This window comes from Cynara cardunculus (genome assembly GCF_001531365.2).
Source record: "Cynara cardunculus var. scolymus isolate 2C chromosome LG 3, CcrdV1, whole genome shotgun sequence".
NCBI lineage: Eukaryota > Viridiplantae > Streptophyta > Magnoliopsida > Asterales > Asteraceae > Cynara > Cynara cardunculus.
The window spans coordinates 15,219,806-15,232,487 of record NC_037530.1 but is presented as its reverse complement, the minus strand read 5'-3'; positions in this window follow the sequence as shown (position 1 = coordinate 15,232,487).

Genomic DNA, 12,682 nt, shown 5'->3' with positions numbered 1-12,682 from the left:
TGGATGAAGAACTCTCAAGAACAGTGATGAACATTATGACCAAAATCGATGAATCTTAAAAAAAATCTTGAAAATCATGCAAAATCTGTTTAATCCTCTAATCCAAACTGCTGCAGCTTGCTTTGATACCAATTGTGAAGTCCAGAAATCATACAAATATGATATGATCTTCAAGAATCAAGAWGAACATAAAAGTAGAGAGAATATTATCAAAGATTGATTAGATTGAGAGAGAAAAATTTACAGCTTTAATCTTGATTACAGTTCTGCTAATGACTTCATAATGACAATTACAAAGGAAAATACTATTTATACTAGGAAATAGTAAAACTACACTATTACATAATAAAGCTATTCTAAGGAGAAACTTGAATACAACTTTAATGCTCTAACTTGAACCCAACACTAAGCAATATATTTTAAAATGAAAAAAAACTCACACACACACACACACACACACACATATATATATATATATATATGTATATTTAAAGAAGAGGTAGTGGGTAAAAAGATATTTTAAATCAACTTTTTAATCTCACCCCTCACTTTCACCATATTATAAAATTCACCCCAAACTTTTCAATTCAAATAACCCAGTTATCACATTATATATGATATAATAATATAATTAAATATAAAAATATTCGATATTGATCTCATTTCGAAGGTATTGACGAGACTATTGGTGTAACCTGTAAATTATTATGAGACTCTGGTGATCGGGCACAAGATAAAACACCAATCCTCTCTTCGTTCTTTTTGTCTTCTTCATGTACCAAACATGAATTGGAAAACCTTTCATCTAGAAGAGCTCTTAACTGCAATTAAAGAAACACAAGGAGATCAGTTGTTGATAAGCAAAATCAAAAATAAGATATTGATAAATTAATCAAAACCAAACCAGAAATAAGATATCAACCCAACAAAGAACTTATAAAACTGCAGGAGCATACTTACTAGGTCTAAGATTCAACATCAAAGAAGTACAAACCAATCGATCGCAAACCTTAAATCAAAAGAGAAATCGAGATTAGTTGGAGGGAATTGAAAGTAGGTTGTAGGTATACCTTAAATCAGTGATTTAATAACTGACCAAGACCTTGACCTTCAATAGAGTAAAGAAAAATTAAAAGAACAAAGAGAAATCAAACCTGGAGAAGCGATGGAGAGATCGAGCCTAATAATCGATGAAGAGAAATTAAGGCTGTCAAGTGAAGAAATCAAAGAAATACAACACATAAATTAGGGTTTTTAAACACATTCTATAAGAACAAAAATTACCAAATCAAAGAAGAAAAGCAAACCACATTTTGGGAGATTGTGAAGAGACGACTTAGTGACCCGTTCTTGGGAGCGGGAATGGCACTGGGAGTGGGACAAATTTGTGACATACCCCAAACTCCACATTTGCATATATCATATATTTCATATCAAAGAAATACAGATTACACCACGTTGGTCCCACTAGTACAGAGTTTCAATATATACAAAATTTACATCTAAAAAAATCCAAAAGAAAACTCTGAACTAACATATGTATGTCTACATATATCTTTACAAAAACAGATTAATCTTCAAGATAGCAAATAAGCATGTAAGGAAAATAATCAGATTTTCCCCTTCCTCTTAACATTCTGAGACCCTACTGGTCCTGCAATGCATATTTAAAACACAAAATGAGGGTTAGACCGGAAGGTCTAGTAAGATACCCCTTTCTTTGCTATTACAGGGTGAAGATCACCAAAACTTATTTATAATCAACTTTTCATATAAACAAAATCATGATATCTGAAATTTGTATCTCGTATATAATATAGAGGTGCAAAACTCCTCTGATTCCACTGGTCAGAACTCCAAAAGTTCTTAAAGACCAGTACCCTTCTAGTTCAAAAGACAAGAGCTCCTCTATCTCTAAATGACAGAGTTCTTTTATTAAACATCTCCTCTAGTGGCCCAGAGCTTTAACTCCGACCAACCAAAGCTTTTATACTTAAACTCTCAAAATGACCATTCTTTTATTTAACCAAAACAGAACTTTTAAGAAAAGAATTATTAAAAATATAACCAGAGCTCCTCTGGTTCTCTGTTTTATTTGAATAGAGATATTTAAAAAATTAAGACTTGAAAGAAAATATAATAAGATAAGTTTCAAAAGACAGAGCTCAGACACAGAGCTTTATACTTAAAGATTTAAAATTTACGACTTTCATGACACAGAGCCTCCGTATAGTACATACAGAGTCTCTGGGTCCTTTATATCTTGAAAACAATTTGAAAGACTAATCGCATGACCAATTCCTTGATACAGAGCTTCTGTATAGCACGTACAGAGCCACTGGATCACAATATTCTTGAAAACAGTTGAAAAGATTTCCCGTATAACCAAAGGCCCTCTAGTTTGTTTTAAAGACCTACCAGAGCTCCTCTGGTTCCGAGTACATACTTTGGAAAAGACTCGAAAGACCAGAAGCTCTCTGGTCTAGGCTGCAGACCAACCATAGTTCTTCTTATTCCGAAGTCACAACCATCCCATAGAAACTCTGTCTAAACTGAACAGACCGAAATCACAACCGTCCTGAAGAAACCTTTGAAAACTCTTTTCTTTCAAAACATACCTCATGTCACAAACATTTTGAAAGAAGAATCAAACAATATATTTTCTAGATTTACAACCTTATTTGAAAGATACAAAAGTACTCTTTTAATCCCAAAAGGTTTAAACATACTTCCATCAGATAATACTATCCAGAAACCATTTTTATCAAATAAATTTTCATCAAACAACATTGTTCGATATAGGTTCTCTTTAACCTTTAAATTTCCAGAAAATAAAACCATATTAACTGCACAAGTTATCAAAAAAATCTAAACCCTTAATAAGTTCAAAGACTGGGTATTGGAAACGAAACCTCACCTTTAAAATAAAACAGAAACAACAACATAAACTGCTTCAACTTCAATCCCTAAACTTCTAGTTTCAGAATTTTTAGAAGAAAGACACTTTTTCTCTCACACTCTTTTCTTTCCAAACTTTGAAGATAACCCTCTTCAAAAGAAAACTCCCTTTTTATATTGCCTTTAAGCGGTAGTTTAGAAGGAATAATTTATAAAATTCAAAGAGGTTGTGTGAAAGAAATATGTTTTAGACTATTTTCCACAAATATTTTGTGCATACACAGACACGCACCTCTCAAATTGGCATAATATAATTTATGCACACATATACATCATCACAAAACCATGTATGTCAAGCATGCATACATACATGCATATTCCAAAACTTTATGCATGTTAACAATATAATTCATGCATACACATTTTCTCATACATAATTATGCATATATTTTGTTAGGATTGAATTTTAGTGTTAAATTGTATTAATCTTGAAAGATAAATAATAGTATTTTAGTTACTTTGACTTTGTTAGTTTTGTTGACTTTGACTAGAGGGTTTATTGTTTGACCCTATATATAGTTTTGTCCTCTAGTGATTTGTAGAGTTAGGAGCTCATTTGTAATATCCACGTAACATTGAGAAATATATAGAAGTTTGACTGTTTGACTTTTTCTCTCTACTCCTTCTATTGTGTTCTTAATGTTCATATAAGTTTGCCATTGATTCTTGATAAATATTAAAGTTTGATTGTATTGTGGGACTCACAATTGGTATCAGAGCAGGAATGCAGTGAATTCAGAAGAAGAAATCATACTTTGAAGAAAATTTCTGGAAATTTTCTGTTCATCTTGTGTTCTTCGTAAGTGTTCTTCATTTTTTAAGACTTTGATCTGTAAATCTTTCAAATTTTCGTGTTTTGATGTTAAAATCATGATCAGTGTGTGCGTAATTGTTTTGTTAATCTTTGTTATTCACAAAGTTTTATGATTTGATTGATCGTTTTCAAGATTTGCTCAAATTAGTGTTTTTAAAAAAAGTTTTTGGTGTTCTTGAAAAACTCATAAAAAGTCGATTTTGATCTATTTTTGAGTGAAAAAGTTGAAGTTTTGTGGTTTGGACTTTGTTTGATCGGATTCTTGGTTTAAATCACTCAAGGGTGAGGAGATTTTGGTTTAAAGGCTCACCCGGATTTGGTTCAATCAAAGCCTATATGAATTCCTTCCAAATCTCCCCAAGGTGTAACCGGATTCTGTTGATCTTAGAAAACTAAGTGTAATACGGACATAGACTTAGCCGGATTCAAGTTCTAACTCTCACATAAGTTTGTCCGTATTATGACTAAATCGCACAAGGCTTATCCGGTTTAGGTAGTACCTCGCACAACCCTCCATCCGAACTTAGTCTACACCGTGTACAAGCTTGTCCGATTTAGGTTTCCTTGCTCAAGTTACCCGGATACACTTGGTCGCGATCTGTTCTTCCTCGGACAACCCCGTGACCGAGCTCGCATCCTTCCTCAGTCATAGTCTTAGGCAGATTAAGGCTTACCCGGGTTTATACTTAGTCGCGACCACTTGTTCTCGCATCATACCCCGGACACTGCCTTGTCCGTATTGCTTCACTCCTCAGCCAGGACTTAGTCGCGACTAGCTTATCCTCGGATACACTTGTGTCCGGATTAGTCATTCCCGGTCAACAATTAGCTCTTCCTCGGTAATCTTTGTCCGGACTCCTTTATCGACCAAGTGACTTAGAATTTTTCTTAAGTTGTCCGATTAGAGGTTGCATCCGCATTTGAGGTTTTCTAATCAAAGTCCTTAGCCTATTTTCATCATAGTGTCTGATTTTGAAGCTAATTATGTCAAATTTGACATTTTTCAAACATTTTTTATCCAGATTTCAATTTTTTCATATTTATCAATTTTATCTGGATTTCATCGATTTTATCTGATTTTCATCGAGATTACTGATTTTGACCTATTTTGAACTGTTTTGTGTCGTGTGAACTGTTTTTGAACAGTTTTTGACTGTTTTTAACTTATTTTAACCATTTTCACTGATTTTTTTTCTGAACAGCTTTTGAGATTTTCTAAATTTTTTGAGATTACTGATCTTATTTGTGTGATATTTTTGGATTGTGATTTCTATCTGATTTCATATACTGCATAGGTTCGTTGATCAATCTTTGATTGTTTTTAAATGGCATCTTTTTACGAGAGAGAATACAGAGAGCTCAAAGAGAAATACGATAAACTGAATTTAGAGCTTAACAAGAACAGATCTTGGACTATACGGTTAACTAATTGTAATGAAAGAGAGAATGAAGAGAAGAAGGTTTTGCAAGAAAAGTTGAATGATTTTATGAATAATGCTTCTAATTCACAGGAAAGTGTAAGACTGAACAAACAGATTGAAGAATTAACTGTGAAATTACATGAAGCTGAAAAGAGAGATTTGACTGATGAAAAGTTTTGTGAATTGGGAAAGAGAGTGAATGAGTATAAAGATAAATATCTGAAAGTGATTTATGAAAATGACGCAAATGAGGAACTTGTTAATAATTTACGAAATGAGCATAAAGAAGCCATAGAACAAGTTGAGAACGATTCTGAATATTGTATTAGTAAACTTGAGAAAACCTTGGATGCTGCAAGGAAAGAGTTAGATGATGAGATTAGGAGTTCTAACAAGATAAAACAAGATTTATTCAATAAACTTCATAAAGCTGAATCTAAACTGCATGCTGAGAGGAACTTTCTAGAAAAGAAACATACAGAGACTGAAGATTTCACAAAGAAATTTCATGAATCTGAGAGTAAATTGCTTGATTTAAGGAAATTACTGGATCAAGAGAGAGATAAGGTTTTAGAAGCTGAGAAGTTTTTGAATACTGAAAGGAAAGAAATTGAGAAAGGGAAGAAGAGGATAATTGAAGTGGAGAAACGATTTGATTCTGAACGAATATCTTTTAAGAATAAGATTAATTCATTGGAAATGAATGCTAAAATGTTGTTAAATCAAATCTCTTATTTTGAACAGCTTATCATCTTGGAACGTGCCAAGATTGATAAAGAGAAGAAATAGATTAGAGTAGAATGTCTGAGCAAGAATCTTGAATTGGCTCAAAAGCAAAAAGCACTGGATGAAGAGAAAAGACTGTTTGCTATTGAAAACAAAAAACACTGTTAAGAAACAAGCAGCAATTGCCAAAGAGCTTGCAGAGAAGAAGAAATGGCTTGACATTGCTTCTGAGAATGATAAGAGCAGTTCAGATGAAGACAGAAAGAATTTTGAAAAAGAAAGGAAAATGTTTGAAAAGCTAAAGAAGGATTTAGAAGTAAACTCCTGGATACTTCAAAGAAATTGTCTGATCTAAAGACAGAACTTGAAACTAAATTGAAACTAAGAATTGAGCTTAAAAGGAAGTATGATTTAGTTGCTGATGAAAGAGACCAGTTATTAAAGAAAGTAAAAGATTTTTCAAGTGTTGAAAGCTCAACTGGTTCTCCTTCACAGTGTAAAACCAACTTATATGACTGTTCTAAATCTAACAGTTATTCAAGCAGCCCTAAATCAACAGTTTCTAAGAACTATTCTCGTTCTTCTAATCAGTATTATCAAGGGTATGTCATTGGATCACCCAATTATTCTTCAAAAGTTAAAAATGTTTGGGTTAATAAAGTTGATTCTGTTTCGTCTCGTAACTCTGTTGTTACTAACCATGTTCTTCCTTGTTTTGTGAAAACCAATAATGATCTGATAAATCTTAACAAGAGAAGAATCATGTGCTTCACATGCAAAACCACTGATTTTGTGAACAAGAAAAGGTACAACAGATGGTATGGAAACAACAGTTATCAGAAGAGCTGGAATAATTATAACAAGTAAAATAACAATTGGTATGGATCTTATTGTATATATGATCAACTTGTTAAAAGTGCTAAAAAGAAGACATCTAATAAGAATAGATGGTTTGGCAGTTACAATATTCCTCAACCTGATACTAACAAAGAAGGACCCAAGTTCGTCTGGGTACCAAAATTTGTTTGATCTGATTTTGCAGGTGTTTCATTACTGTACTAATCAGAACATAATGCTTATAATACACAAATGTTGGGGGAGTTTGTAGTCTGTCCAATTGAGGCTTCTAAACACTCAGTTTAGGACCCATGTTGAAATGAATATGGCTTCTGAACAATTCAGTTCAGGACCCATGCCAAAATGGTTTCATTTTTTTTATTTTGAGTTGAAACGAAACATTACTTAAATCTATTTTCTAGGGGGAGTCTCTGGAAAAAATTTAATAAAAGTTTTTGGAAAGTGAATTGTTTTCTGAAACGAGTACATTTTCTGAGCAGGTATTTTCTGAGATTTTACTTGCGTAATTTCTCATCATACATAATTCCAGTACCTGTTTCAGCTATTCTTCAAATCGTTATTATCATGTCTCTTATATGAAAATCATTTTCGGTGATAATACACTCGTTTGTAATCAAAGTTGTTTTTCTGATATATTTTTTACTTTGATAGATTCATATTTCATTATTCTTTGGTTATCAGAATATGTAAACTTGTACTTACAGATCTTCATTCATTTCTCTCATGTTATGAATAATCTGTTTTTGAACATCACTCCTTGATTGTTTGTGCTTAAACGCTATATTTTTTCTTGATCAATTATATCTAATCATTGTGCTTCATAGCAATAATATTTTGATCAATTGTTTGTAATCAACTGAACATACTATTAAATTTAGGAGGGACTGAGTGCTTCACAGAAATATCTCAATGGAATGTCAGAACCAATAGACCTACCCATGAGGACAACCATATCTGAGTGAGCTTAAACTCAAAAAGAGTTTATGTGCAGAGCTTAAAATGAAAAAGAGAAGGGTAGTTGTTGTGAGCAAAAAGAATTGACGAGAGTTGTGTCAGGATTAAAAGATTACAAGAATCCTATTCTAAACCTCAAAATTACGGGCATACCATGAAATCTATTAATTCTCAATTCTTTCGAGATTAATATTGAAAAAGGTAAAGCCTAGGCCAATTCTTGTCACAAACCCACCAGCTACTCATTTATCTCTTAACAGATAAGTGTTTCAATAACATTTGGGGCACGCAGCTCACAATCTATCAATTTCTCATTCGGAGAAAATTTGATGTTGAAAAAGAAGGATATATCCCCCCCATTCAAGTATTTTTTATCACGAATAGAGTCTAATAAATTTGTGTAGTCCACACGGTTTATCTTTTTGAGCCTAAATAGAAGCACATGTTGCTTTATCTTTCTACATTACACAGATTTTGCAATTTATGTGTTATTTTGCTGAAATATTCATAGATATACTTTTTATAAGATAGATAAACCTCAAAAAGTCTCATATATGAAGTACATTCGTTGTACTGAATATATCAGTTATATTCATAGGCCAATCTGTTTATAAGATTGAAAACAATTTTATAAGTTGAAATTGGTTACTTTCCTATCCTCTTAATCTGAAAAGATTATACAAATGAATGTAAAACCCTCAAATCCATATATTTCATAAAACACATATTTCATACATAAAATACATGTTCTCTCCACACAAGTCCATAATACAAGAGACTAAAATATACAACTCAAAAATTTCAAAGTACATGCTCTTGTATCCTAGCATCTAAGCTTCAACACATGGCTAACCAAGATCTTCACATAGCAAAGCACATAGGGATGAAATTCACATAATGCTTTTTCCCCTATGCTCATAACCTGCACACATATTTTTGAAAACACAAAATGAGGGTTAGACATGAATGTCCAATGAGGTTCCCTTTTTATGTAATGCAGGGTGAAGACCACCAAAAACATTTATTTCAAATGATCCATCTCATATTGCAAAGACTGAATATCATATTCTGTTTTGGTTCATCGGGTCTCTGGTTCTAAACCATACTTGGAATATATTTCGATAAACAGGACCAGAGCCCTTCTGGTTTGTCTACCAGAGCTTCTATTTTCTCGACCAGAGCGTCTGGTTGTACTAACCAGAGCTTCTGGCTCATAAAACTTCCTTGAAATGCTCTTGAGTTAAGCTTCCATCTAATAAAATAGTCTTTTTCACAAAAGAATAGTTATACAGAGCTCTTGCTCTACCAGAGCCTTTGGTTGAGCTTTTGGTTCAAAAGTCAAGACCAACTAGAGCTTCTGGTTCAACGTGTAAGTCGATCAGAACCCCTCTAGTCTATGTTTAGTGGAAAATATCAAGTATAAAAATCCTTTTCTTAAAACTTATTGGAATACGATTTTGACACAAAAGCTCTTATCAATAGATACAGAGCCTCTGGTCCAATTAGTACGTTTAGTAAAAATTATCAAATCAATAACAAGAACCCTCTGGTCCAATAGTTGAGAATCAACAAGAGCTTCTATGGTTCATCATAAAATGAATATTCTGTTCCGAAATACTCTTTGTCAAAACCAATGACTATAAGTTACATTTTTCCCATAACCATAACATCAATACTACTATTTCTAATAAGAACAACATCTCTGAATCCTCAAATCAATAAGAAGAGAGAACTCCAATCTATTGTAATCTTATTAGATATAATAGCAAGAGTTATACCATGCACACACACACACAACGACCATCCTTATTACTTCCATCAATCCCCTATTTATAGCAATAGCTATCCATCACACACAACGACCATCCTTATTTCCCCTGAAATTCAAATGAACTAATTTATCCAATGACAGGCTGAAGACCTTTTTGTCAGAGTGAACCTCGTTCATAGTTTTATCCAAAATCTATAGACTATTTCATCCAATGACGGAACAAAGTCGTATACGTCAGAGTGAACCTCGTCTATTGTTTTAACCAATCATATTCTCAACACAGGTTTATATTCAAACCCTTCAAACCATAAGAACAATTTGTTCTTCATATGATTTCTCAATCGTCTGTTTTTGCTTAAATCCTCAAAAACAAAGCACCAAATCCAAACTGTTTCTTCAAACACAGTTTCTGCTCAATCTTTTCAAAACAGGTTCAAACTTTGAATTTACAAAACAGTTTCTTTTAAAACCGTTCTACTGGATTCTTTTAAATTTCAAACCATCAATAATCCACAATTTATAAAATTAAACAGTAGGTAAAACTCACAGTTTATAATCGACGGTAGTTTAAAACTCACCTTGATAACACAGATTCTGCAGATTATCACACAGCAATTCAACAAAATTCTTTAACAACAATTTTCTTCAAGAAATCCTCACCGCCTTTAAAATTTCTCTTGAATATTTTCTAAAACAGTAAACTGATAAGGTTTTTAACTTATCTTCTTCTTTTTATACATAGGGTGAGGCGGTGATGAATCTCTTTTTAATATAAAATCATTGGGCGGTGGAAAGATATTGTTTATAATCCCTTTTTCTTAACCATGAAGGTTTCAATTATAATACTATTTCCATGTGCATGTATACTATCAAATTACCACTTATGCACGTATAATTTATGCAAGTATTATCACATAATTCACATAATAAACATATAAATTTACCTTAACCCAGGTTTGTTGAAAACCCGTTTATAACATTCTCCCCTCCTTAAGTGTCACACCCCGTTAAAGTGGAAACATGAGATGTAACAGGTAAGCGAGTCACATCAGCAGTTAATAAATAACACMTTTCAATATTACAAATTAAATTGAGTTTAACACCGATAACCAAAACGGGATAGTGTACTTCTTTTACAAAAACTTCAAATGCAAACTTAATCAGTCTTGCCATAAGTATGCTCCCAAAACACTTCATTTCTTACTTATTACCTGAAAAGCATGGAACATAAAACAACGTCAACTACAAAGAGATGGTGAGCTCACGGGTTTTCACATGCATAAAATATTACAATGCATAAATCATTTATTTGCAAACTTATACGTAAACTTTCACCTAATAAATATAAATCGACCACAATGTTTATACTTGAGACGCTACTGAGCCTTACCTGACCAACGTGCCCCATTATTTTACGAACGACCATAAGTAACCCGTACACTTACTTAGGCCCCACAGTTCGTAGTAGTACTAATGTGGAGAACATATTCAATGCTCTCGAGCCATGATAGTAATCCTACTGCTCCTTCGGTTTCATAGAATTCTTTCGGGTTGCAAGATCTAAAAGATTTATAAGTGCATTCCCTAGTCGCCCTCGGCTCTGGATTGTTTGGTTGGTTATAATTCAGGCCAGCAGCCACTTGACTGACTATGTTGGGGAGTGCGGCCAGAAGTTGCTCTGACACGAGTCGTGCAACCTCAGGGTTTTCTCTTCTTGGCGGCATCTTCTAAGGCCTAAGTCAGAAGGGAATTCGTCATTTTTTTGCAATAACAACGATGATAACCTCCAGTCATTTAAATGATGCCAATGATGTTCATCGTACGGAAAACATTTAAGCATTTATATGACCAAACAGAATAATCCTATATTTACCATAACTTGATGTAATTAAGTATTTCTCAAAAAGATAACATGCACTCATAGATGGTTGTACCTACAAAAACAGATCCTTGAGTTTTTACGAAAAAGAGTGGATATCCTATCACTAGACAATGTTTCTAGAATAACAACCAGCCTATCAACATTCCTAACATCAACATCAACATTCCACTCAGCACCAAACACTTATACAACCTTCTAATCTCTCGCCTCGCTGCAATGACAACATCCGTGTTTCTCATCATCTGTTGATGGTGTGCTTCCATCACATCGGATAGATTGTTCAGAATGTGGTGATGATATCCCAGCCGGGTCTGGTGAGTTTGAGTGTCTGATGCAATTCTCTGCACCCACTCTCGTTCAGTGGGGTTCATGCCTTGGGCGTAGGATGCAGGTACTTCGGTCACTACTTGTGATATCTTGTTCCCCTGCTGTGGTCGTGATGACTCTCCTCATACTCTAGTGGAATTCTTAAATGTCACTCGTCAAGGCAATGGAACACTTTTTCTCGGTGTAACTCTAATCCTGAAACCATGATAAGTTTGTGGTGGGACATCGGGTACTTGCTCCGATGGGGGTAACAAGGATGCTGGCGGGGAAACAGATGCTCCACTAGTCGCAGTGTCCTCCTATTCATATGGATCTATCTCTTCATTGTGAGATAAGTTTCTTCTAGATCGGTGAACCATGTAACCAGATTCATCGGCCGAGTATTCACTAGGATCGGATGACGCCATAATGATCTGCGACATCAATAATCTTAGTTACTAAATGTACCATCTAACAAATGCTTAGTGATACAATGGAAACTTCTAAGCAAGACTTAAAGGTGGCAATCAAGCTAGAATTTCTATCTAGAAAGTCTCTGGTTGCACTACCAGAGCTCTGGTTGCATGACTAGAGCTTCTAGTTGCATGACCAGAGCTTCTGGTTACATGACCAGAGCCTCTGGTTCATCTTACATAGGAAGGTATTAGGTAGCTCGTCCATCGATCCTCTGATTCAATCTTACATAGAAAAGTAATGGATTTCTCATCCATCGATCCTCTGGTTCCTCACACTTCGCAATCCAATTGATCTCCCGTCCACCGGTCTCTGGTTTCTCACACTTTGCACTACCAGAGCCTCTGGTTGCACCACCAGAGCTTCTGGTTCAACTTACATACTTAGAAAAGTATTAGGTAACCCGTCCATCGGCCTCTGGTCCTTTTAATCAGAGCTTCTGGTCTATCATGATCACTTAATTATACAAGGTACCCATCGCCTCTGGTCCTTCTAACCAGCGCTTCTGGTTCAACATG